The sequence below is a fragment of the Lithobates pipiens genome, unplaced genomic scaffold (assembly GCF_037356315.1).
Source record: "Lithobates pipiens isolate NorthernLeopardFrog02 unplaced genomic scaffold, aLitPip1_a1.2 Scaffold_30, whole genome shotgun sequence".
Taxonomy (NCBI): Eukaryota; Metazoa; Chordata; class Amphibia; order Anura; family Ranidae; genus Lithobates; species Lithobates pipiens.
In genome coordinates, this window is record NW_027507791.1 from 171003165 (window position 1) to 171028532 (window position 25368).

The 25368-nt window shown below is 46.8% G+C and overlaps 6 pseudogenes; 4 read left to right on the top strand and 2 right to left on the bottom strand.

The window, feature by feature from the left end:
- Positions 1–7624: 7624 nt before the first annotated feature.
- On the bottom strand, positions 7625–7743 carry LOC143947196 (5S ribosomal RNA; annotated as a pseudogene).
- Positions 7744–12040: 4297 nt separating this feature from the next.
- Positions 12041–12159, bottom strand: LOC143949852 (5S ribosomal RNA; annotated as a pseudogene).
- Positions 12160–21498: 9339 nt separating this feature from the next.
- LOC143948638 (5S ribosomal RNA) lies at positions 21499–21617 on the top strand (annotated as a pseudogene).
- A 322-nt stretch (positions 21618–21939) lies between these two features.
- Positions 21940–22058, top strand: LOC143948493 (5S ribosomal RNA; annotated as a pseudogene).
- Positions 22059–22159: 101 nt separating this feature from the next.
- On the top strand, positions 22160–22278 carry LOC143945615 (5S ribosomal RNA; annotated as a pseudogene).
- A 2735-nt stretch (positions 22279–25013) lies between these two features.
- Positions 25014–25132, top strand: LOC143947247 (5S ribosomal RNA; annotated as a pseudogene).
- The last annotated feature ends 236 nt before the right edge of the window (positions 25133–25368 follow it).

Sequence of the window (25368 nt, forward strand, 5' to 3'; positions counted from 1 at the left end):
TCGGCGCTCTTTGTGTTTTTGGACTGCCTGGTGGTGCCCCCCGGGTGCCCCTGGGCGGCGTTCCCGCTCCCTCCCCCTCTCCCCCCCCCCTTTTTCCATTTTTTTTGGGGGGGGGGAGGGGCGGGTGCCTGGGTGGTATAAATTTATCTATACTCTGTGTTGAAAAGTTTAATATGTTGGTCTAATTATGCACTGTTCTACTGTTGTTAACTGCCCGATACCTGCTGCAGTGATGTTCTATAATGCGTTTGATGTCGTAGTTAAGATGCCAAAGAAGCTCCGTGCACGCCCGATTGCGACTGCATGGACCATGGGATGCTGGAGGGGTACTGCACCGACGAGTTCCTCCCTCTGCAGTGCCTTACCTCTTCCCCCACTAGGCCCCTCTGCCCTAACCGGCAGGTTCTCTCCGATAGGAGCTTTAGCAATTCCCCGATCTATCCCCACCCCTCCTACCCTCCTCCTCCCTACTAACTCCGGACCTTCTCCGCTTCGTTACTGCTTTTCCTTTTTCTCCTCCTCTTCCTCTGTGCTTGAACTCTATATCTACTACTGACTCTGGTGGGGACCGCCGGCCGGGTACCACTGCCGTCATGGCCCTGAAGCTGGTTTCCTGGAATGTGAAAGGGCTGAATGTACCTGAAAAAAGGTCCAGCTGCCTAACAGAATTGTGGCGGATGAAGCCCCAAATAGTTTTCCTCCAGGAGACCCATTTCAGGACAGACCAAATACCACGGCTTTATAGTAAGCACTTCCCCCTGGCCCACCACAGCACGTCCCCTACTTCCAAATCGAGAGGAGTGTGTGTTCTTCTTGCTAAAAACTTGCCGTGGCGCCTGTTAGCTGTCCAAGCCGATAGTGAAGGGAGATATCTCTTCATTAAGGGAACTCTCCACTCGCAAACTTTTACTCTTGCCAACCTATACATGCCGAATGTGGACCAGCTGCCGGCCTTAGAAGCATGCTTGGATGCCCTGGCTGCATTCTCGGAGGGTACTTTGATCGTTGGGGGGGACTTTAACCTCACCTTGGACCCCCGCAGAGACTCATCATCGGGCACCTCTGCGATTTCTGCGAGAACGCGTTCACACATAAGAGACCTGCTACACTCCCACCGACTGATCGATGTGTGGCGTACGCTTCACCCACAGGATAGGGACTATACGTTCTTTTCCACCGCTCATGGTTCTTACTCACGTATAGATATGTTTTTAGTCGACCCACAATGCTATCCCGGCGGTCACAGACACTCAGATAGGCCACATAGCCCTGTCTGACCATGCCCCGATTTCTTTTATGCTGAAGCTACAACAGGAGTCGCGTGGTCAGTCCTGGTGGAGACTGAACGAGTCTCTCCTGAAGGACCCTGAGACCCACGCAGACCTGCTTAGGGAATTAGAAAGTTACTTTGATCATAACCGTGATTCTGTTTCCAACCCCCTCATGTTATGGGCGGCTCATAAATGCTACATTAGGGGCATTCTTATTAAACATGGTCATAGACTCAAAGTGGCCAAAACTGAGGCTCTCTCCAAACTTATTGCCAAGTTGCATGCGTGTGAACAACGACACAAATCCCAGCCGACTGCTGCGCTGGAGGTGAGAGATCTTAGAGAACAAATCAGAGATTTCTCTCTCTTTCAGGCTAGAACCAGACTCATGTGGGTCCGCAGGACGTATTATGAATATGGAGACAAGTGTAGTAGGTCCCTAGCGAACTCCCTGCGTGCCCAACGCAACGCGTCCTTCATTCCAACCATAACCTCCCCTTCGGGTGCCAAGCTTCATGATTCACGGGAGATAGCGGAGTGTTTCCGATCTTTCTATGAAGCCCTTTATAACTTGCACCCCCGGGACTCAGGAGATGCCCTCCAGGCCGGCACAGCGGCCATTGATGAGTACCTAGCTTCGGCAAACCTCCCGTCGCTTACACAGGAAGAGATAGAGCTTCTTTCGCAACCTATCTCCCCGGAGGAATTGTCGGCAGCGTTAAGAGACTCACCCAAGGGCAAGGCACCAGGCCCAGATGGGTTTACGGTCCCTTATTATAAGGCCTTCCTCTCCCTGTTGTCCACGCCGTTTGTGTCAGCTTTTAACGCCCTATTGGAGGGCCAGACCTTTCCACCGGAGCTGTTGCAGGCAAGCATCTCGGTCATACCCAAGCCGGAGAAGGATCCGCTTCTCTGTGCGAACTACAGGCCCATCTCCTTATTAAACAGCGACCTTAAGCTCTTCACTAAGATACTGGCGGAGCGGTTGGTGCCCATTCTCCAACGCCTGATACCTCTGGATCAGGTGGGGTTTATTCGTAACAGGGAAGCCCGAGACAACACTACCAGGACAATCAATGTTATAGAACGCGCCAGACGCCTTAAACTACCGATTATGTTGCTCTCTGTGGACACAGAAAAAGCGTTTGACAGGGTGAGCTGGCCTTTTTTGCTAGCCACCCTGCGAAGCCTGGGTGTACCCCCCCCATGCTTTCATGGGTTACAGCTCTTTACTCGTCACCGACGGCGATGGTTAGGGTCAATGGGTTTGCCTCGTCGCGTTTCACTATTGGCAATGGAACGAGGCAGGGATGCCCGTTGTCCCCCCTTTTGTTTGTCCTATCGCTTGAACCCTTGCTGCACCACATCAGGCAGAACATAGACATCAAGGGACTGGACACCCCCTCACACCACCATAAGGTCGCAGCCTTTGCAGATGACCTCTTGTTCTATGTCTCAGAGCCTCACATTACATTGCCGAATCTCTTAGCGGAAATAAGACGATATGGCACCCTGTCAAATTTTAAAATTAACTTACAGAAATCGGAAGCACTCAACGTCTCCCTGTCTACCAATGCCCAGACGAGTCTAAGCACTAATTTTCCCTTTCGTTGGGCAACTGGGGCTATACAATATCTGGGTACCAAGGTTCCCCCGGACCCACATCTGATTTTCCAATTGAATTTCCAGCCGCTTCTAAAAAAATTTGCCGTAGATCTAGAGAGGTGGTCAAAGTTGGCGACCTCTTGGTTTGGGAGATGCAATGTGCTCAAAATGAATGTAATGCCCAGACTCTTGTACCTATTACAAGCCTTACCGATAAAAATCCCCCAATCATTTTTTAAAGCCATGCGCTCCATCTTTATTCGATACGTATGGCAGGGCAGGCCTCCAAGACTCAGCCGAACATTACTGCTCAGACCAAAAGACAAGGGAGGGATTGGCCTCCCAGATCCGGCATGGTACTATACGGCGGTGCACATGAACAGAGTAGTTGACTGGTGCAGACACCTGAAGGATAAGCTGTGGGTTCGTCTGGAGCATGAATCCGTACCATTTCCACTTGAGGGTTTGCCCTGGAGTGGACCGGGCTGGTCGGGAGCGACGCGGGCACACCCACACATTGAGCCAACGTTACAAGAGCTAGACAGATATTTTACCCTGACGGGCGTGCCCAGTTTCCCTTCGCCCATGACTCCTATTATTGGACACCCACGCTTTGAACCCGGCATGACGGAAAAGTCTTTCCACCTCGAACCTGACTGGGACCTTGTGCGGGCCTCTTCTTTTCTTGGCCCTAGGACGTGGACAGCGGTCTCCACTATGTACGAGGCGTTAGCAACCACGGCCCTGGGACAGTGGAAGCTTTCCCAACTCTCCCACTTCTTGAAATCTTTGCCAAACAGTGGCGAATTCCGCAGACCCCTAACATCGTTTGAGGAGGTATTCTCAGGAGAGGGACCGACCCGAGGGTCTCTTTCCCTGTCATATCGCATCCTACTGGACCAACTCTCCCAGGGTAACCTGGTGTTCGTGGAAAAATGGGAGCGAGACCTGCATGTCCGGCTCTCGCCAGACCAGAAGGACCGCGCGCTTCTTTTTGCGCACAAGTCATCCCTATGTAGTAAATACCAGGAAATAGCTTATAAAATTTTGACCCGATGGTACAGGACCCCCACTGTCCTGGCGACTATGTTTCCCGGTCACAGCCCTTTGTGCTGGCGATGCGGTGAACAAGCCGGCACGTTACTACGTATCTTCTGGGAATGCCCTCAACTGGCCCATTTCTGGAGACAGGTTCTCAATATCATTTATGACCTCACGGCTATTGATCTCCAGAACAACCCAGCTACGATCTTCCTCAATCTGACCCCACTCTCGAGCAAGAAGTACCATAAATCTCTCTTAAAACATCTTCTGAGTGGGGCCAGGGCATGTATACCTAGCATGTGGAAACAGCAGGCCGCTCCACTGGTGTCTCACTGGTTTGCAAGAGTTTGCGACATCTACCGTATGGAACAGCTCACATCAGCGTTAGGCGACAGGGAGGAAGAGCACACTGCTTGTTGGTTGTCTTGGAGCCTGTTCAGGTTTTCCGACGCATACAGATCCTATCTGTAGGCTCTGGCACGTGTATAGAGGGAAGGGTCCGGCCGTGGGAACCCATCGGAGTCCTCTTTCTTTCTCTCCCTTCTCGTATACCACCCTGGTTCACTCTCTCCCCCGTCTGCCTCGTAGCACTGTTAGCCCCCTATAACTTTCATTCTTTCTACCCCATCCCCTTCTCCTGCCCATTTGCTCCCCCCTCTTTCCCTACCCCCTAACTCCCAAGTATAATTAAAATACATGGTGATTGCAAGGATCTTTTCGTTTTGTTCCCTCGATTTCCCAGCCAGGGGTTGGCGGCCCTCGGGGTGGTCCCGGCTGAGCTCTTTGACCAATAGAATGAAGGTGACCGATGTTAGAGGCCCCTCAGTCTGGGCCTTGAGGGGGATCGCCCCGCGGACTGCCCTGGTTTATAAGTAGACACTAGGGTGCCAGATCATTAGAGTGGGATAATGTGGTGGCCTAGCCACGGCTGGGGCTGCTGCTGACATAAGTTGTTAGGTTTCCCCCGGTCCCCCACGAAGTATTAACTATGTATTTTTGTTAACCTGGAAAACTGAGGGATCTATGTCTTTTACAGTTTGTCTCTGTATTACCTGCAATCCGTAAATAAAGAATAAAAAAAAAAAAGACACTAACCAGACCAGATCCTTCTATGGCACCTGGTCTTCCCAGGGAGTCTCCCATCCAGGTACTAACCAGGCCTGACGCTGCTTAGCCTCTGAAATCAGACGACATTGGGTGCTTTCAGGTTGATGTGGCCGTAAGCGTTCTCTTCAAGACACGCCCAACCCTCTTGACAAACGCCAAGATGGTCGCCTTGAGAAACAAGCAAAAAAAACAGGTCAAAGCCAACAACATAAAAAGAAGCCTATGGGCTTACAGCAGACCTTAAAAGATGGGACCCACTAGCTCTGTCATGGTTCTGACGCTGTAATGTGTTGAAGATGAACGCGATGCCACGACTTCTCTATCTACTACAAGCCTTACCTATCAAAATACCCCAGACTTTCTTTCATGCGGTTCGCTCAATCTTTATCAAGTTCCTCTGGCGCGGGAAACATATGCGTATTGGTAGGGCAATGCTATTGCGACCGAAATTGCGGGGAGGTATTGGCTGCCCGGACCCTGCTCTATATTACACAGCAACGCACATGACACCGGTGGTTGACTGGTGCCGGTGTTCTGCCATATACTGTCCGGCCATGATATAGTGTCCGCACCGTACTGCGCATGCGCAGTACGGAGCAGACGAAGCTTCGGAAAATCTCCGAAGCTGAACGGCGCCTGCGCGGTGAGTGGAGGTGGTAGCCCCACCATCCAAGCGGACATAGGGTTGTGAATATTAGAGGGCCCCTCGCAGGCGAGCTTCGCTCGCCACGCTTCGGGCTCGGCCTTGCTGCGCTCGGCTCTTTTATATTCTTACTCTATGTCCACTTGGATAGTGGGGATAGAACCTGGACTCAGTGCGCAGGCGCCGTTCATGCTCGGCAATTTTCGGAATCTGTGTTGCTGTGTACTGCGCATGCGCAGTACACAGCGGACACTATCCGATGGGGGACCATATGTGATAAGACACCGGCATGGGGAACTGAAGCTATGGGTCAAGCTAGAGCAGGAGAAGGCGCGGGTTCCACTGGCTGGTCTGCCTTGGGCGGGGAGGCCATTGGAGCCCTGTGTGACTACTCACCCGTTAATTGGCCCCTCGCTCGCCGAGATGGATAGTTTTTTTCATCTTTCCCACCTGACTAACTTCCCTTCTCCTATGACCCCAATTATTGGACATCCTAGATTCCCTCCGGGCCTGTCTGACCAGGCCTTTACCAGGCAAGCCCCGAAAGGGCTTCTGAGAGCAGCCCTATTTCTTGGACCCACGGGCTTGATTCCCATGGGGACCATACTGCTAGAGCAAGTACCTGTTGCATTGGATAGCTGGAGAGCTAGACAGCTAATCCATTTCCTCAGATCACTACCTAACCATTCGTTCTTCTCTAGCCAATTCCACCCCTTCGAGGAACTTTGCCTGGATGATGGCCCAATTCGTGGTTCCCTCTCTAGGTCCTACCAAATCCTGACAGACGCACAATCCTCCACGGATCCACCCTTCCTAGCTAAATGGAAAAGGGACTAACAAACTACATTCTCCAAACCACAGAAGGACAGAATACTCTTTTTCGCCCATAAGTCGTCACTCTGCAGTAAATATCAGGAGATCTCATATAAGCTGATCACACGCTGGTATCGTACACCGGTGGTGTTGGCCAAAATATTCCCCGGTCAATCTGACCGCTGCTGTCGCTGTGGGCAACAGATTGGCACCATTCTCCACATTTTCAGGGAATGCCCTAAATTACAAACATTCGGGCAGCCTGTCCTGAGACTCATCCACAAGTTCACAAACATTTCCTTAGCCAATGATCCCGCAGCAGTTCTTCTCAATCTAACTCCTATGTCGAGAAAGCGTTATCATAAGTCCTTACTTAAACATCTCCTCAATGCAGCTAGGGCCTGCATCCCAAGTCAGTGGAAAGAGCAATCTGCTCCAATGGTGACCCAGTGGTTCGCAAGGGTAAATGATATTGAACGAATGGCAGACCTGACTGCCACAATGAGGGATAAAATGGAGGAGCATGGGAACAGATGGTTCTACTGGACCCAGTTTCGCTTTTCGGAAGAATACCTCCGCGAGACATAGTAAGCTCATGGTGATCGTTGGAGATCGCTGTTCCAAACGTTGGACAGCTGATGAGCTGGTGAGCCGAGGGCGTCTCTTGCTCCCTGGGAGGGGACCCCACCCTATCCACTCTACCCACGACACCCCCTTACCCCTTCTTTTCCTTTTCTGCCATTTCCTTCCCCAATCTTCTCTTTCCCCTTCTCCCTCCTTTCAGTTCTACTATTTCCCTTCTTAACTCAAAAAAGGGAAAAGAAAATGGTATGTTCCGACCCCATTTGACTACTACACAATACTCTTCCCCTATCTATGGATATCTAAACTCTTCGAGGGTAGCAGGGCTAGTATCAATAATATTTTAAGTGGTAGAGGATCCCAACGAGATGGAGCTTTAATCTCATCTTGATATGACCGCAAAGCTGTACACGTGCTATTCTCCTCATACTTCTTACCATTGGCTCTGATATCCATGCAATATGATCGTTTGTTTATAACTATTTGTATCACACATTCTGTGAAGTTGCCTATGCATTGTATGTCGCATACTACTAAATAAAAAAACAAAAAAAACAGAAGCCTATGGCACCTGGTATTCCCAGGCGGTCTCCCATCCAGGTACTAACCAGGCCCGACACTGTTTAGCATCCGAGATCAGACGAGATTGGGCGCTTTCAGGGTGATGGGGCCGTAGGTGATCTCTTCGGGCACTCTCAACCCTCTTGACAAATGCCAAGATGGTCACCTTGGGAAACAAGTGAAAAAAAAACAGGTCAATGTCAACAACATAAAAAGAAGAATACGGCACCTGGTATTCCAACGCCATCTCCCATCCAGGTACTAACTAGGCCCAACCCTTCTTAGCCTCAGAAAAGAGAAGAGATAGGGCTCTTTCAGGGTGATGCTGCTGTAAGCGATCTCTTTGGGCACTCTCAACCCTCTTGACAAATGCCAAGATGGTCACCTTGGGAAACAAGCAAAAAAAAGGCCCGACTCTATTAGCCTCCAACATCAAACGAGATCGGGTGCTTTCAGGGTGATGTGCCCGTAGGCAATCTCTTCAGGCACTTTCAACCCTCTTGACAAACGCCAAGATGGTCACCTTGGGAAACAAGCAAAAAAATAAAAATAAGTCGGAAGCTAGAGACAATACGGCCCGAGTCCTCAATTTAATCCATGCGGCGCATGTACAGGGAAGGCCCTTGCTTATGTTGTCAACGGACGCGGAGAAGGCCTTTGACAGGGTGGCCTGGCACTTTATGCAGGCCACCCTGGAACATATAGGTCTTGGCCCCAACATGATGAGCTGGGTAATGTCGCTTTACTCCACGCCATCGGCAGCGGTACGGGTGACCGAGGGGTGCTCAGACTCTTTCCCCATCACTAATGGGACAAGGCAGGGGTGCCCTCTGTCTCCCCTAATTTTAATTCTGACACTGGAACCACTTATGTGTCACGTTCGGAATGACCCGAATATTACTGGCATATCCAAACCCTCGGCACACCACAAAATTGCGGCGTACGCTGATGATCTAATTTTTTCCGTCTCCAATCCACACATTTTGCTTCCCAAAATACTTGCGTCTCTACAGCGACACGGCAGCCTATCAAACTATAAAAACAATTGCGCCAAGTCGGCTGTATTGAATATATCGGTCCCGGATGGTGAGGCCAAGAGGCTCCGCTCCTCTTTTCCATTCTACTGGGCTGAAAAATCTATACGTTAACTGGGCGTTGACATCGCAGCGGATTTAGCGCAATTGTACCTGCTTGATTTTGTCCCTCTCCTGGATAGACTGAAATCTGATTTGGGAAACTGGCATGCTTTAACACTGACCTGGGTTGGGCACTGTAATGCATTCAAAATGATGGCCCTCCCTCGGATCTTATACATGTTCCAGACATTACCGATCCGGTTACCCCCAATTTTTTTCAGACAACTGTAGGTGCTGCTCCGGGACTTTATTTGGGCGCGCAAACCGCCCAGAGCCCGTTTGCAATTGCTTGCCAGACCAAAGGACAAGGGGGGTCTGGGTCTCCCAGATCTCAGACAATACTACAGAGTGACTCTGCTAGCGAGAGTCGTTGATTGGCATTGTAATGGCCCACACAAGCAGTGGGTGGAGATGGAGATTGAGGATGGATCCATTCCCCTATTGACCTCCCCGTGGCTCCTGTCCTCCCTACCAAAAGACCTCAGAGGTCACCCCGTAGTGGGAGCTACGTTGGCTGTTGTGCGGAGGTTGTTCCGCTGCACACACATTGCTCCCCTGCCATCACCAATGACTCCGGTTATAGGTAATCCAGACTTTTCATCGGGATTTACCAACAAGAAACTGCGACAGTTGACAGTGGTGGGGAAACAGCGTCTGGGAGAGGTGTGGCCCACGGGAGGGCTCCCGACCACGTAAACGGTCGCCGAGCTTTCTGACCCTCCGCTTGACTTGTTTAGTGCTTATCAACTTCGTCACTTTCTTCTGGCCATACAAAGGGCCCCCTACACTCCTAGAGACCTGACACCCTATAAATCCATCTGTCACAAAAGGGAACCTGTGCGACACACCCTCTCCCTCCTGTACAACCTATTAAGTAGTCAGGAGGAGGAGTAGACCCCCACCATTTATCCACAAATGGGAGAGGGACTTAGGCATCACATTTACCCCACAACAGATAGGGAAGATCCTGACCTTCGTACATAAAGCTTCCATCGCAAACCAATATCAAGATACAAGATAGTCTCACGCTGGTATAGAGTCCCATACCTTCTGAATAAAATGGATAGATCGATCCCGGATGTTTGTTGGAGGTGAAATTCAGATATGGGGACCATGGGACACCCTTTCTGGGCATGCCCGACCTTGAGGAACTTTTGGGTTCCCAGTAGCGTGCCTTCTACACTTGACCGAACAGCCTGTTCGAAAATACAAAAAAACCCTCACGATGCAACTCCTGAATGCCGCCCGGGCCTGCATTCCCGCACTGTGGAGGCAGCCTCAGCCCCCATCCAAGGTGCTGTGGTATTCCAAAGTCAATCATATTCTCCGGATGGAAGAATTGACCGCCACCCTTCACAACACTGAAGAGGCATTTAGTGTTACATGGAGGCCCTGGAGGTATTTTACTGGTACTCGAGACTACATTCGGGAGGTGAGCAGTGCCTCCGTCCCAGAAAACGACTGAACATCTAACGTTTACCTACGTAGGCCATGTCTGCCCTGGGTGGCATTCCCCCCCTCCTTTTTGTCTTTATTTTTCTTTTTTTCCCCGTCGCCATCCCCCCACCTCCTCTCTCTCCGTCTTTGCACTCACTTCTTCCCCCGTCCTCCCTTTTGACTATGCCTTGTCTCCTTACTAGCCTTCGGGACCCAGAAGAACCCCAGGGTTCTGGACATGACCGGCTCATATTTTGCTCTGGTTCACGTAGGTCATGATAAGCTGGCTCGCTGTGGTCCCAGTTGTTCTCCATGATTACATTTGTCCGAACGGAGCTGCACTAGTTATACTGTACTACATGTCGGAGGTGGGGTTTCTCTATTTTCTGCATGAAACTGTAGGACTCCCCTCTGAGAACCCAGAGTTATTTGGCTGCCTATTTTTTGTTAGCATGTAATTGTGACCCTGGGTCATGCTGTATGGTTGACTGTTATATTTATATTGTTCTACTTATGCTTAATAAAAGAATAAAACAAAAAAAAAAAAAATAAGTCAATGCCAACAACTTAAAAAAAAAGCCTATGGCATCGAGAAATCCCAGGCGGTTTCCCATCCCGGTACTAACCAGGTCCCAACCCTGCTTAGCCTCTGAGATCAAATGCACGCTCAACCCTCTTGACAAACGCCAAGATGGTCACCTTGGGAAACAAACAAAAAAAACAAGTCAACGCCAACAACATAAAAAGAAGCCTGCAGCATTTGGAAAACCCAGGCGGTCTCCGATCCAGGTACAAACCAGGCCCAATCCTGCTTAGCCTCTGAGACCAAACGAGATTGGGCGTTTTCAGGGTGTTGTGCCCGTAGGCAATTTCTTTGTGCACTCTTAACCCTCTTGACAAATGCCAAGATGGTCACCTTGGGAAACAAGGGAAAAAAAACAGGTCAAAGCCAACAACATAAAAAGAATCCTACGGCATCCGGTATTCCCAGGCGATCTCCCAATCAAGACACTAACCAGACCAGATCCTTCTATGTCACCTGGTCTTCCCAGGCAGTCTCCCATCCAGGTACTAACCAGGCCTGATGCTGCTAAGCCTCTGAAATCAGACGAGATCGGGTGCTTTCAGTGTGATGTGGCCGTAAGCGTTCTCTTCAAGACACGGCCAACCCTCTTGACAAACGCCAAGATGGTCGCCTTGAGAAACAAGCGAAAAAAACAGTTCAAAGCCAACAACATAAAAAGAAGCCTACGGCACCTGGTATTCACAGATGGTCTCCCATACAGGTATTAACCAGGCCGTACACTGCTAGGCCTCCGAGATCAGATGAGATTCTGCACTTTCAGGGTGATGTGGCCATAGGTGTTCTATTTAGACACTCTCAACCCTCTTGACAAATACCAAGATGGTTATCTTGGGAAACAAGTGAAAAAAAAAAGGTCAACGCCAACAACATAGACCCTGGCGGTCTCCCATCTGACCCAGACCCTGCTTAGCCTCTGAGATCGGGCGCTTTCAGGGTGATGTGACCTCAGGCGAACGCTTTGGGACATACTCAAAACTCTTGACTGATGCTAAAATGGTCACCTTGGGAAACAAGCGAAAGAAAAACAGGTCAAAGCCAACAATATAAAAAGATTCCTACGGCACCTTTAATTAGGTACTATCCAGGCCGGACCCTGCTTAGCCTCTGAGATCAGATGAGATCGGGCGCTTTCAGGGGGATGTGGCCGTAGGAGATTTCTTTGGGCTCTCTCAGCCCTCTTGACAAATGCCAAGATGATCACCTTGGGAAACAAGCGGAAAAAAAAAAACATGTCAACGCCAACAACATAAAAAGAATGCTACGGCACCTGGTATTCCCAGTTGGTCTCCCATCCAGTTACTAATCAGGCCCGACAATGCTTAGCCTCCGAGATCAGACAAGATCAGGCACTTTCAAGGTGATAGGGCCATAGGCGATCTCTTCGGGCACTCTCAACCATCTTGACAAACGCCAACATGGTCATCTTGGGAAACAAGCGAAAAAAACCAAGTCATTGCCAACATTGGAGGCTAAGCAGGGTTGGGCAATCAGTTTCCTTGCCTGAAATAGGCATCTCAGAACTGCCATCTGGCTACTTCCCGGGTTTCCAACTCCTTCAACTAATCCCAGGAGACAATACTTCGCCTCCATCCTGGTGGAGGTTCCAACCACCCGATCAATGGTTCCTGTCACCTCTGTCCAGTAGCGGATCAACTTCGGGCATCTCCAAAACATGTGCATCATGTCTCCCCCCATGTTCCCGCACCGGGGGCAACTTGCGTCCGGCCGTTCGGCCAAACTGAAAAAGTTTACGAGGAGCATAATAGGTTCTATATAATAAGAACAGATGTGACATCCTGTGTGAGGAGAGCCACAATTCACCACAGGCAGGATTCCTGTGGCCAATTATAGCTCAGGGGGGTTTAGTACACACCCCACACTATATAAGGCCGCCAGCATGGCGGCCTTGTATAGTGTGTTGCGGTGGTCAGGGAAAGAGGACGATAGGCAGGGACAGTGTCTTTACTGCTTGGGAACCTAGCACTGTTACAGTGGGTGTTATGTGCCTCCTGCACAGTACACACCTGAAGCTACCCTTTATTACTGGTGTTCAATTTCTGCAATACATGCATCTGCAGTGCAGAAGTTAGAGTCGGTGTTGTGTGCCTCCTGCACAGTATACACCTTATTGCTGGTGTTCTGTTTCTGTAATACAGGAACCTAGTACTGTTACAGTGCTAGGGTGTACAGAGAAGCTGGTATATATAGAAGACTACAGCATACAGAAGAAAGGCTAGTGAATACAGAATACAGGTTTCGTGTATGTAGCTAGTCTTGAGTATACAGAGATGCTAGAGTAAACAGTGAGGCTGGGGTACACAGAGAGGCTAGTTTAAAGACAAATACAAAGATGTTAGTGTATATAGAGAGGTTAGTGTATAGAGAGAGTCGAGTGTATACAGAAAGGACAGTGCATATAGAGAAGCTAGTGTATACAGAAAGGGTATACATGAAAGCTGACATTCTATACAGAAGACTGGGTAGTGTATACAGAGAGTCTAGTGGGTACAGAAGACAGGCTGGTGTATTCTAGCTAGTTTTTACAGTCTAGTGTATACAGAAGACAGGCTGTGGTATACAGAGAGTTTAGTGTATTCAGAGAGTCTAGTGTATACAGCTGGCGAGTGTATACATAAGACTGGCTAGTTTACACAGTGTTTACAGAGATGCAAGGGTGTACAGAGAAGCTGGTATATATAGAAGACTACAGCATACAGAAGAAAGGCTAGTTAATACACAATACAGAAGACTCGTGTATGTAGATAGGCTTGAGTATACAGAGATGCTAGAGTAAACAGTGAGGCTGGGGTACACAGAGAGGCTAATTTAAAGAGAGGCTAGTATATACAAAGATGTTAGTGTATATAGAGAGGTTAATGTATAGAGAAGGTCGAGAGTATACAGAAAGGACAGTGCATATAGAGAAACTAGTGTATACAGAAGACAGGCTTGGGTATACATCAAAGCTGACAGTGTATACAGAAGACTGGGTAGTGCATACAGAGAGTCTATTGGGTAAAGAAGACAGGCTGGTGTATTCTAGCTAGTTTTTACAGTCTAATGTATACAGAAGACAGGCTGTGGTATACTGAGGGTTTAGTGTATTCAGAGAGTCTAGTGTACAGAGATGCAAGGGTGTACAGAGAAGCAGGAAGCTAGTATATATAAGGCTAGTGAATACAGGCTAGTGAATGCAGATAGGCTTGAGTATACAGAGATGCTAGAGTAAACAATGAGGCTGGGGTACACAGAGAGGCTAATTTAAAGAGAGGCTAGTATATACAAAGATGTTAGTGTATATAGAGAGGTTAGTGTATAGAGAGAGTCGAGTGTATACAGATAGGACAGTGGATATAGAGAGACTAGTGTATACAGAAGACAGGCTTGGGTATACATCCAAGCTGACAGTGTATACAGAAGACTGGGTAGTGTATACAGAGAATCTAGTGAACCTAGTAAACCAGGCTGGTGTATTCTAGCTAGTGTTTACAGTCTAGTGTATACAGAAGACAGGCTGTGGTATACAGAGGATTTAGTGTATTACAGAGATGCAAGGGTGTACAGAGAAGCTAATATATATAAAAGACTACAGCATACAGAAGAAAGGCTAGTGAATACAGAACATCAAGCATGCAATAAAACTATCATAAATCAAAATAAACCATGTACTCTTTTGCTCTATTTTGCATATTTGTACCGGGACTGTGAGTATGTGACAGTCCTGACACACCATCCTGACTTATTTTTCTTTATTTCTTATTAGAAATGGAGAGTACTATCTCAAAATCCGCTTAAATCTATTCACTTCTACCGCTAATTGTACCTTAATGCAAAATGTTCACAAAACATCCATTTGCTACCAGACATGCTGCACATACTAAGAGTAATGTAACCATCGCTCTCTAACGATGTAAACAGTTTTATTGCTTTTCTGACATTGACCGAGTATCTCTGACATTAACTGAGTATCTCTCTGCACTATGATCTTAATAATAATAATAATAATAATAGAATTGTGTAATGCAAAGATCAACTAGTCAATCAATAAGCTTTCTCATTGGTACCAGCATATCCTTTAAATTTAGACTAACGCAACTATTTCTCGGCCATTTTCAAGCTAAGCTTTCAATCTCTTACCTTTGAACAGCGATACTTCCTCCCTACAATATTAAGCCATTTAAATGTCCTATTGGTCGCCTATATTATACAACAATATGTAGAGAATAAAACTAGTCTTACATCTTAATAAAACAGTTTTATTGCTCAACCAGTATCAGCTGTCATGACAAATAAACGTTTCCACTGTTTTTTTTTTTTTAACTCCGTTTTTTATTAACAATAGTTGGCACAGACATATATAATTAGTCAGACTGTATACATCTTTGTGTGATATAAACAAGACATGATAAACATTGGCAAGTCATACTATAGTAATTGCCCTGTACCTCAGTTATACCAAAATCGTATACCAATTGTATTTTTTAACGTTTCCACTGTTTGACTCTATTTTCTGTATTACTTCTTTTTCTCCACCTTATCTGTCACAGTTAAAACACAGTGACAAAACATTTCTTTTTACCGCAGCAAAATGTGAGAAAAGCAGTGTAAGCCGTCTTTCTGCCATATGCAACCATCTCTCGCTACCTCTATACAATAGGTTTCTCTTTCCAGTGGAAACGGAAAACAGTCAGTGTAAGCCGTCTTCGTGCGTAACAAAATTAATGGAACGATTTACACGTTGGAATTTGCAAGCTACGTCAATTTACTCTTAAATAATGTACCTTTGCATTTATCCCTTGACTTTGCAACTATCCCTTGATCCCTTTTGTGTATTCACGTTATCTCGACCTATATATACTGCCTCAATATTTTCCTAATTTGTTTTGCTATACTTATTATTATTATATTATAGAGATTACTAACTCTAAATCATTGTAAACCTAACCATAGTTATAATGTCCACAGCTAATTTTACGTTAAAGAAAAATTCACACAAAACCATCTTTTTAAAACCTTTACACATTAAGAGTAATGCAACCATCTCTCGCTACCTCTATGCAATAGGATTCTCTTTCCAGTGGAAACGGAAAACAGTCAGTGTAAGCCGTCTTCTTGAGCATCAAAATTAATGGAACGATTTACACGTTGGAATTTGCAAGCTACGTCAATTTACTGTTAAATAGAGTACCTTTGCATTTATCCCTTGACTTTGCTACTATCCCTTGATCCCTTTTGTGTATTCACTATATCTCGACCTATACATACTGCATCAAAATATTCCTAATTTGTTTTGCTATACTTATTATTATTATTTTATAGAGATTACTATCTCTAAATCATTGTAACAAGTTATAATGTCTACAGCTAATTTTACGTTAAAGCAAAAGTCACACAAAACCATATTTTTAAAACCTTTTACACACTGCACATTAAGATTAATGCAACCATCTCTCGCTACCTCTATGCAATAGGATTCTCTTTCTGACTCTATTTTGTGTATTACTTCTTCTCCACATTAACTGTCACACTGATAACCATTTGTAACACATAACACTTGCAACACATTTTTTAACAGCGGCAAAATGTGAGAAAATCAGTGGGACGGTTTACTTGATTGAGAAGTGGTTGCAGTAGCAAAGCATAACAATACAGTTTGATTACATTAATAACACATAATGCAACTATTTTACATTCATTTTACATTCACATCATGCATACATCCTAATGTAAGCTGTCTATCACTATTAATGTTCATGGTTACTGATACATTATGCCGATGACCAGTGGAAACGGAAAACAGTCAGTGTAAGCCGTCTTCGTGCGTAACATAATTAATGGAACGATTTACACGTTGGAATTTTCAAGCTACGTCAATTTACTCTATTGAACAATGTAAAGGTAAGCTAGATATTTTGTGTATTTCCACTTAAACTCGACCTGTATATACTGTCTCAATATTATCTTTTCTAATTTTGCTAAATTAGATTATAGAGTTTGCTATGTCTAAATCCAGGTTACCTACTCACCTTTATACTGCTAATTTTAGGATAATACAAAACCATCTTATTGCTTCTTTACACGCTGCACATATTAAGAGTAATGCAATGCTACCGTGAACAGTTTAATTGCTCGTCTCACATTTAGCTGGTATCTCTCTGCTATAGGAAACTGAATTTGTACTAGAACGATCACTCATCTAATATCAGTCCACTCAGTGCTACTGGGATAACTTTTACATTTAGAGTAATGAAATGATGTCTCAGTCATTTTGGAGCTACTGCAACTAACGCTTCCGATCTCATTTCGACTGCAATACTTAATCTCTGCTATTGTAGAATATTTAGCTGCTTAGCTCACACTTTGCTGTACGTAGCCGTGGCGATTGGCATTTCAACTCTAATTCATATTCACATTTCTAATGCAGTTTGTCTTTTTGCCATGTCATCCTCTGTTAGTTATTATGCTTTCTCATCCTTGTGCTCCAATATTGGGGTATATTCACTACATGATTAAAGACACGTAATGAACTTGATTGATAAAAACCTACACACGTTGTTGCTGTTATTTCGTGTATTTTCACTTAAACCCGTTATAGTTATTTTGCTATATTTATTACTAGTATAAAAAGATTACTATCTCTAAATCCTGGTAAACCAGCTCACACTAAACCATCTAATTTCTACCTTACACGCAGCACATATTAACATATTAACTTTTAGCCGGTATAGTGAAATAGTAAACGAAATGCGTAGATCACTCATCTAATATCGTCTTTTTAGTGCTGCCGGAACATATTTTAAATTTAGAGTAATGCAACGATTTCTCAGTTTTATGAAGCTACTGCAACTAACGCTTTGAATCTCTTTCCTGATAAATTACGCTCTGCAATATTAAGCCATGTAAATTGTCCTATTGGTCTGCTAACAATGCTATGTATAATAATACAAATCTTTTAAAAGCAATATCGTCTCACTGCAATACTTACACTCTGCATAATATATATGAATAATGCGAATAATGCTAATAATAAAGTCGTCTAAAACACGGCTATAAGTAGAGAATAAAACTATCTTACATCAAAATAAACCATGTACTGCCAAACCAATAACGGCCAATTACTTAACGTCTATCAGTCAATGACTTAACAAAGTAAACTTAGCACTCTTTTGCTCTATTTTGAATAGTTGTAGTTCTCCACATTAACTGTCACATTGATATCACCACTGACAACACACCACTTTTTAACAGCACCAAAATATGAAAAAAGCACTTTATATGTTTCAAAAGTAGTTGCATTAGCAAAAAATAAAGTCCTGTCTTCTTTACACGCTAGCTTTTCTGTATACATTAATCTCTCTGTGTACACCAGCCACTCAATATAGACTAGCCTCTCTGTCTTCTGTATACAGGTGCCCGTAATCTATATACACTAGCCTGCCTTCTTTTTACAATAGTCTCGGTGTCCCAGCCTCTCTGCATACACTAGCCTCACTGAATTCCCCAGACTGTCTTCTGTATACACAAGCCTATCTGTAAAAAAAAATAGCCGTTCTTCTGCATACTCTAGCCTCTCTGTGTAACACAGTCTCTCTCTGGATTCCCTAGCCTACATCTCTGCATACCCAGGACCTTCCTCTGTATAATCTAGCCTATCTGTATACACTAGCCTGTCTTTTGTACAAATTAGCTTCTCTGTAGCCGGTCTTCTGTATACACGAGCCTCACTGTCTACTCTTGGTTGTCTTTTGTATACACTAGCATCTCTTTATACATTAGCTCTCTGTATACCCAAGCCTCTCTGTATACACTAGTCCACCGGTATGCACTAGCAAGTCTGCATACACTAGCCTCTCTTTGTAACTCAACTTCTCTCTCTGTATACCTTAGCCTCCATCTCTGCATACCCAGGACGTTCTTCTCTATAATCTAGCCTATGTGTATACACTAGCCGGTCTTCTGTAGACATTAGCCTCCCTGTATAAACTAGCTGGTCTACTGTATACACTAGTCCGTCTGTATACACTAGCAAGCTTGCATACACTAGCCTCTCTGTGTAACCCAGCCTCCATCTCTGCATACCCAGGACGTTCTTCTCTATAATCTAGCCTATTTGTATACACTAGCCTGTCTTTTGTACACATTAGCCTCTCTGTATAAACTAGCCGGCCTCTGGGGTTCTTCTGGGTCCCGAAGGCTAGTAAGGAGACAAGGCATAGTCAAAAGGGAGGACGGGGGAAGAAGAGAGTGCAAAGACGGAGAGAGAGGAGGTGGGGGGATGGCGACGGGGAAAAAAAGAAAAATAAAGACAAAAAGGAGGGGGGAATGCCACCCAGGGCAGACATGGCCTACGTAGGTAAACGTTAGATGTTCAGTCGTTTTCTGGGACGGAGGCACTGCTCACCTCCCGAATGTAGTCTCGAGTAGCAGTAAAATACCTCCAGGGCCTTCATGTAACACTAAATGCCTCTTCAGTGTTGTGAAGGGTGGCGGTAAATTCTTCCATCCGGAGAATATGATTGACTTTGGAATACCACAGCACCTTGGATGGGGGCTGAGGCTGCCTCCACAGTGCGGGAATGCAGGCCCGGGCGGCATTCAGGAGTTGCATCGTGAGGGTTTTTTTGTATTTTCGAACAGGCTGTTCGGTCAAGTGTAGAAGGCACGCTACTGGGAACCCAAAAGTTCCTCAAGGTCGGGCATGCCCAGAAAAGGTGTCCCATGGTCCCCATATCTGAATTTCACCTCCAACAAACATCTGGGATCGATCTATCCATTTTATTCAGAAGGTATGGGACTCTATACCAGCGTGAGACTATCTTGTATCTTGATATTGGTTTGCGATGGAAGCTTTATGTACTAAGGTCAGGATCTTCCCTATCTGTTGTGGGGTAAATGTGATGCCTAAGTCCCTCTCCCATTTGTGGATAAATGGTGGGGGTCGACTCCTCCTCCTGACTACTCAATAGGTTGTACAGGAGGGAGAGGGTGTGTCGCACAGGTTCCCTTTTGTGACAGATGGATTTATAGGGTGTCAGGTCTCTAGGAGTGTAGGGGGCCCTTTGTATGGCCAGAAGAAAGTGACGAAGTTGATAAGCACTAAACAAGTCAAGCGGAGGGTCAGAAAGCTCGGCGACAGTTTACGTGGTCGGGAGCCCTCCCGTGGGCCACACCTCTCCCAGACGCTGTTTCCCCACCACTGTCAACTGTCGCAGTTTCTTGTTGGTAAATCCCGGTGGGAAGTCTGGATTACCTATAACCGGAGTCATTGGTGATGGCAGGGGAGCAATGTGTGTGCAGCGGAACAACCTCCGCACAACAGCCAACGTAGCTCCCACTACGGGGTGACCTCTGAGGTCTTTTGGTAGGGAGGACAGGAGCCACGGGGAGGTCAATAGGGGAATGGAACCATCCTCAATCTCCATCTCCACCCACTGCTTGTGTGGGCCATTACAATGCCAATCAACGACTCTCGCTAGCAGAGTCACTCTGTAGTATTGTCTGAGATCTGGGAGACCCAGACCCCCCTTGTCCTTTGGTCTGGCAAGCAATTGCAAACGGGCTCTGGGCGGTTTGCGCTCCCAAATAAAGTCCCGGAGCAGCACCTGCAGTTGTCTGAAAAAAATTGGGGGTAACCGGATCGGTAATGTCTGGAACATGTATAAGATCCGAGGGAGGGCCATCATTTTGAATGCATTACAGCGCCCAAACCAGGTCAGTGTTAAAGCATGCCAGTTTCCCAAATTAGATTTCAGTCTATCCAGGAGAGGGACAAAATTAAGCAGGTACAATTGCGATAAATCGGCTGCGATGTCAACGCCCAGTTAACGTATAGATTTTTCAGCCCAGTAGAATGGAAAAGAGGAGCGGAGCCTCTTGGCCTCACCATCCGGGACCGATATATTCAATACAGCCGACTTGGCGCAATTGTTTTTATAGTTTGATAGGCTGCCGTGTCGCTGTAGAGACGCAAGTATTTTGGGAAGCAAAATGTGTGGATTGGAGACGGAAAAAATTAGATCGTCAGCGTACGCCGCAATTTTGTGGTGTGCCGAGGGTTTGGATATGCCAGTAATATTCGGGTCATTCCGAACGTGACACATAAGTGGTTCCAGTGTCAGAATTAAAATTAGGGGAGACAGAGAGCACCCTTGCCTCGTCCCATTCGTGATGGGGAAAGAGTCCGAGCACCACTCGGTCACCCGTACCGCTGCCGATGGCGTGGAGTAAAGCGACATTACCCAGCTCATCATGTTGGGGCCAAGACCTATATGTTCCAGGGTGGCCTGCATAAAGTGCCAGGCCACCTTGTCAAAGGCCTTCTCCGCATCCGTTGACAACATAAGCAAGGGCCTTCCCTGTACATGCGCCGCATGGATTAAATTGAGGACTCGGGCCGTATTGTCTCTAGCTTCCGACTTATTTTTATTTTTTTGCTTGTTTCCCAAGGTGACCATCTTGGCGTTTGTCAAGAGGGTTGAAAGTGCCTGAAGAGATTGCCTACGGGCACATCACCCTGAAAGCACCCGATCTCGTTTGATGTTGGAGGCTAATAGAGTCGGGCCTTGTTAGTACCTGGATGGGAGACCGCCTGGGAATACCAGGTGTCGTAGACTTCTTTTTATGTTGTTGGCGTTGACCTGTTTTTTTTTCGCTTATTTCCCAAAGTGACCATCTTGGTGTTTGTCAAGAGGGTTGAGAGTGCCTGAAGAGATTGCCTATGGCCACATCACTCTGAAAGCATCCAATCTCGTCTGATCTTGGAGGCTAAGAAGAGTCGGGCCTGGTTAGTACCTGGATGGGAGACCACCTGGGATTACCAGTTATTGTAGGCTTCTTTTTATGTTGTTGGCGTTGATTCGTTTTCTTTTTTTTTGCTTGTTTCCCAAGGTGACCATCTTGGCATTTGTCAAGAGGGTTGAGAGTGCCCAAAGAGATCGCTTACAGCAGCATCACCCTGAAAGAGCCCTATCTATTCTCTTTTCTGAGGCTAAGAAGGGTTGGGCCTAGTTAGTACCTGGATGGGAGATGGCGTTGGAATACCAGGTGCCGTATTCTTCTTTTTATGTTGTTGACATTGACCTGTTTTTTATCGCTTGTATCTCAAGGTGACTATCTTGGCATTTGTCAAGAGGGTTGAGAATGCCCAAAGAGATTGCCTATGGGCACATAACCCTGAAAGCACCCGATCTCCTCTGATCTCAGAAGCTAAACAGGGTTGGGCCTTGCTAGTACCTGGATTGGAGACCACCTGGGAATTCTAGGTGCTGTAGGCTTCTTTTTATGTTGTTGGCCTTGACCTGTTTTTTTTTTCACTTGTTTCCCAAGGTGACCATCTTGGCGTATGTCAAGAGGGTTGAGAGTGCCCGAAGAGATTACCTATGGCCCCATCACCCTGAAAGCACCCAATCTCGTCTGATCTCGGATGCTAAACAGTGTCGGGCCTGGTTAGTACCTGGATGGGAGACCGCCTGGGAATACCAGGTGCCATAGGCTTCTTTTTTTTATTTTTTTTTATTTAGTAGTATGCAACATACAATGCAAAGGCAACTTCACAGAATGTGTGATACAAATAGTTACAAACAAACGATCATATTGCATGGATATCAGAGCCAATGGTAAGAAGTCCGAGGAGAATAGCATGTGTACAGCTTTGCGGTCATATCAAGATGAGATTAAAGCTCCATCTCGTTGGGATCCTCTACCACGTAAAATATTATTGATACTAGCCCTGCTATCCTCGAAGAGTTTAGATATCCATAGATAGGGGAAGAGTATTGTGTAGTAGTCAAATGGGGTCGGAACATACCATTTTCTTTTCCCTTTTTTGAGTTAAGAAGGGAAATAGTAGAACTGAAAGGAGGGAGAAGGGGAAAGAGAAGATTGGGGAAGGAAATGGCAGAAAAGGAAAAGAAGGGGTAAGGGGGTGTCGTGGGTAGAGTGGATAGGATGGGGTCCCCTCCCAGGGAGCAAGAGACGCCCTCGGCTCACCAGCTCATCAGCTGTTTGGAACAGCGATCTCCAACGATCACCGTGAGCTTACTATGTCTCGCGGAGGTATTCTTCCGAAAAGCGAAACTGGGTCCAGTAGAACCATCTGTTCCCATGCTCCTCCGTTTTATCCCTCATTGTGGCAGTCAGGTCTTCCATTCGTTCAATATCATTTACCCTTGCGAACCACTGGGTCACCATTGGAGCAGATTGCTCTTTCCACTGACTTGGGATACAGGCCCTAGCTGCATTGAGGAGATGTTTAAGTAAGGACTTATGATAACGCTTTCTCGACATAGGAGTTAGATTGAGAAGAACTGCTGTGGGATCATTGGCTAAGGAAATGTCTGTGAACTTGTGGATGAGTCTCAGGACAGGCTGCCAGAATGTTTGTAATTTAGGGCATTCCCAGAAAATGTGGAGAATGGTGCCAGCCTGTTGCCCGCAGCGACAGCAGCGGTCAGATTGACCGGGGAATATTTTGGCCAACACCACCGGTGTACGATACCAGCGTGTGATCAGCTTATATGAGATCTCCTGATATTTACTGCAGAGTGACGACTTATGGGCGAAAAAGAGTATTCTGTCCTTCTGTGGTTTGGAGAATGTAGTTTGTAAGTCCCTTTTCCATTTAGCTAGGAAGGGTGGATCCGTGGAGGATTGTGCGTCTGTAAGGATTTGGTAGGACCTAGAGAGGAAACCACGAACTGGGCCATCATCCAGGCAAAGTTCCTCAAAGGGGTGGAATTGTCTAGAGAAGAACGAATGGTTAGGTAGTGATCCGAGGAAATGGATTAGCTGTCTAGCTCTCCAGCTATCCAATGCAACAGGTACTTGCTCTAGCAGTATGGTCCCCATGGGAATCAAGCCCGTGGGTCCAAGAAATAGGGCTGCTCTCAGAAGCCCTTTCGGGGCTTGCCTGGTAAAGGCCTGGTCAGACAGGCCCGGAGGGAATCTAGGATGTCCAATAATTGGGGTCATAGGAGAAGGGAAGTTAGTGAGGTGGGAAAGGTGAAAAAAACTATCCATCTCGGCGAGCGAGGGGCCAATTAACGGGTGAGTAGTCACACAGGGCTCCAATGGCCTCCCCGCCCAAGGCAGACCAGTCAGTGGAACCCGCACCATCTCCTGCTCTAGCTTGACCCATAGCTTCAGTTCCCCATGCCGGTGTCCTATCACATATGGTCCCCCATCGGATAGTGTCCGCTGTGTGCTGCGCATGCGCAGTACACAGCAACACAGATTCCGAAAATTGCCGAGCATGAACGGCGCCTGCGCACTGAGTCCAGGTTCTATCCCCACTATCCAAGTGGACATAGAGTAAGAATATAAAAGAGCCGAGCACAGCGAGGCCGAGCCCGAAGCGTGGCGAGCGAAGCTCGCCTGCGAGGGGCCCTCTAATATTCACAACCCTATGTCCGCTTGGATGGTGGGGCTACCACCTCCACTCACCGCGCAGGCGCCGTTCGGCTTCGGAGATTTTCCGAAGCTTCGTCTGCTCCGTACTGCGCATGCGCAGTACGGCGCAGACACTATATCATGGCCGGACAGTATATGGCAGAACACCAGCACCAGTCAACCACCGGTGTCATGTGCGTCGCTGTGTAATATAGAGCAGGGTCCGGGAAGCCAATACCTCCCCGCAATTTCGGTCGCAACAGCATTGCCCTACCAATACGCATATGTTTTCCGCGCCAGAGGAACTTGATAAAGGTTGAGCGAACCGCATGAAAGAAAGTCTGGGGTATTTTGATAGGTAAGGCTTGTAGTAGATACAGAAGTCGTGGCATTGCGTTCATATTACAGCGTCCGAACCATGACAGAGCTAGTGGGTCCCATCTCTTAGGGTCCGCTGTAAGCCCATAGGCTTCTTTTTATGTTGTTGGCTTTGACCTGTTTTTTTTGCTTGTTTCTCAAGGCGACCATCTTGGCGTTTGTCAAGAGGGTTGGGCGTGTCTTGAAGAGAATGCTTACGGCCACATCAACCTGAAAGCACCCGATCTCATCTGAATTCAGAGGCTAAGCAGCGTCAGGCCTGGTTTGTACCTGGATGGGAGACTGCCTGGGAAGACCAGGTGCCATAGAAGGATCTGGTCTGGTTAGTGTCTTGATTGGGAGATCGCCTGGGAATACTAGATGCCGTAGGCTTCTTTTTATGTTGTTGGCTTTGACCTGTTTTTTTAGCTTGTTTCCCAAGGTGACCAACTTTGTCAAGAGGCTTCAGAGTGCCCAAAGAGAGTGCCTACGGCCAAATCACCCTGAAAGAGCCCAATCTCATCTGATCTCGGAGGCTAAGCAGCGATGGGCCTGGTTAGTACCTGGATGGGAGACAGCTTGGGAATACCAGGTGCCGTAGGCTTCTCATTATGTTGTCGGCGTTGACCTGTTTTATTTTCCCTTGTTTCCCAAGGTGACCATCTTGGCATGTGTCAAGAGGGTTGAGAGTGCACAAAGAAATTGCCTACGAGCACAACACCCTGAAAGCGCCCAATCTCGTTTGGTCTCAGAAGCTGAGCAGGGTTGGGCCTGGTTTGTACCTGGATGGGAGACCGCTTGGGTTTTCCAGATGCCGCAGGCTTATTTTTATGTTGTTGG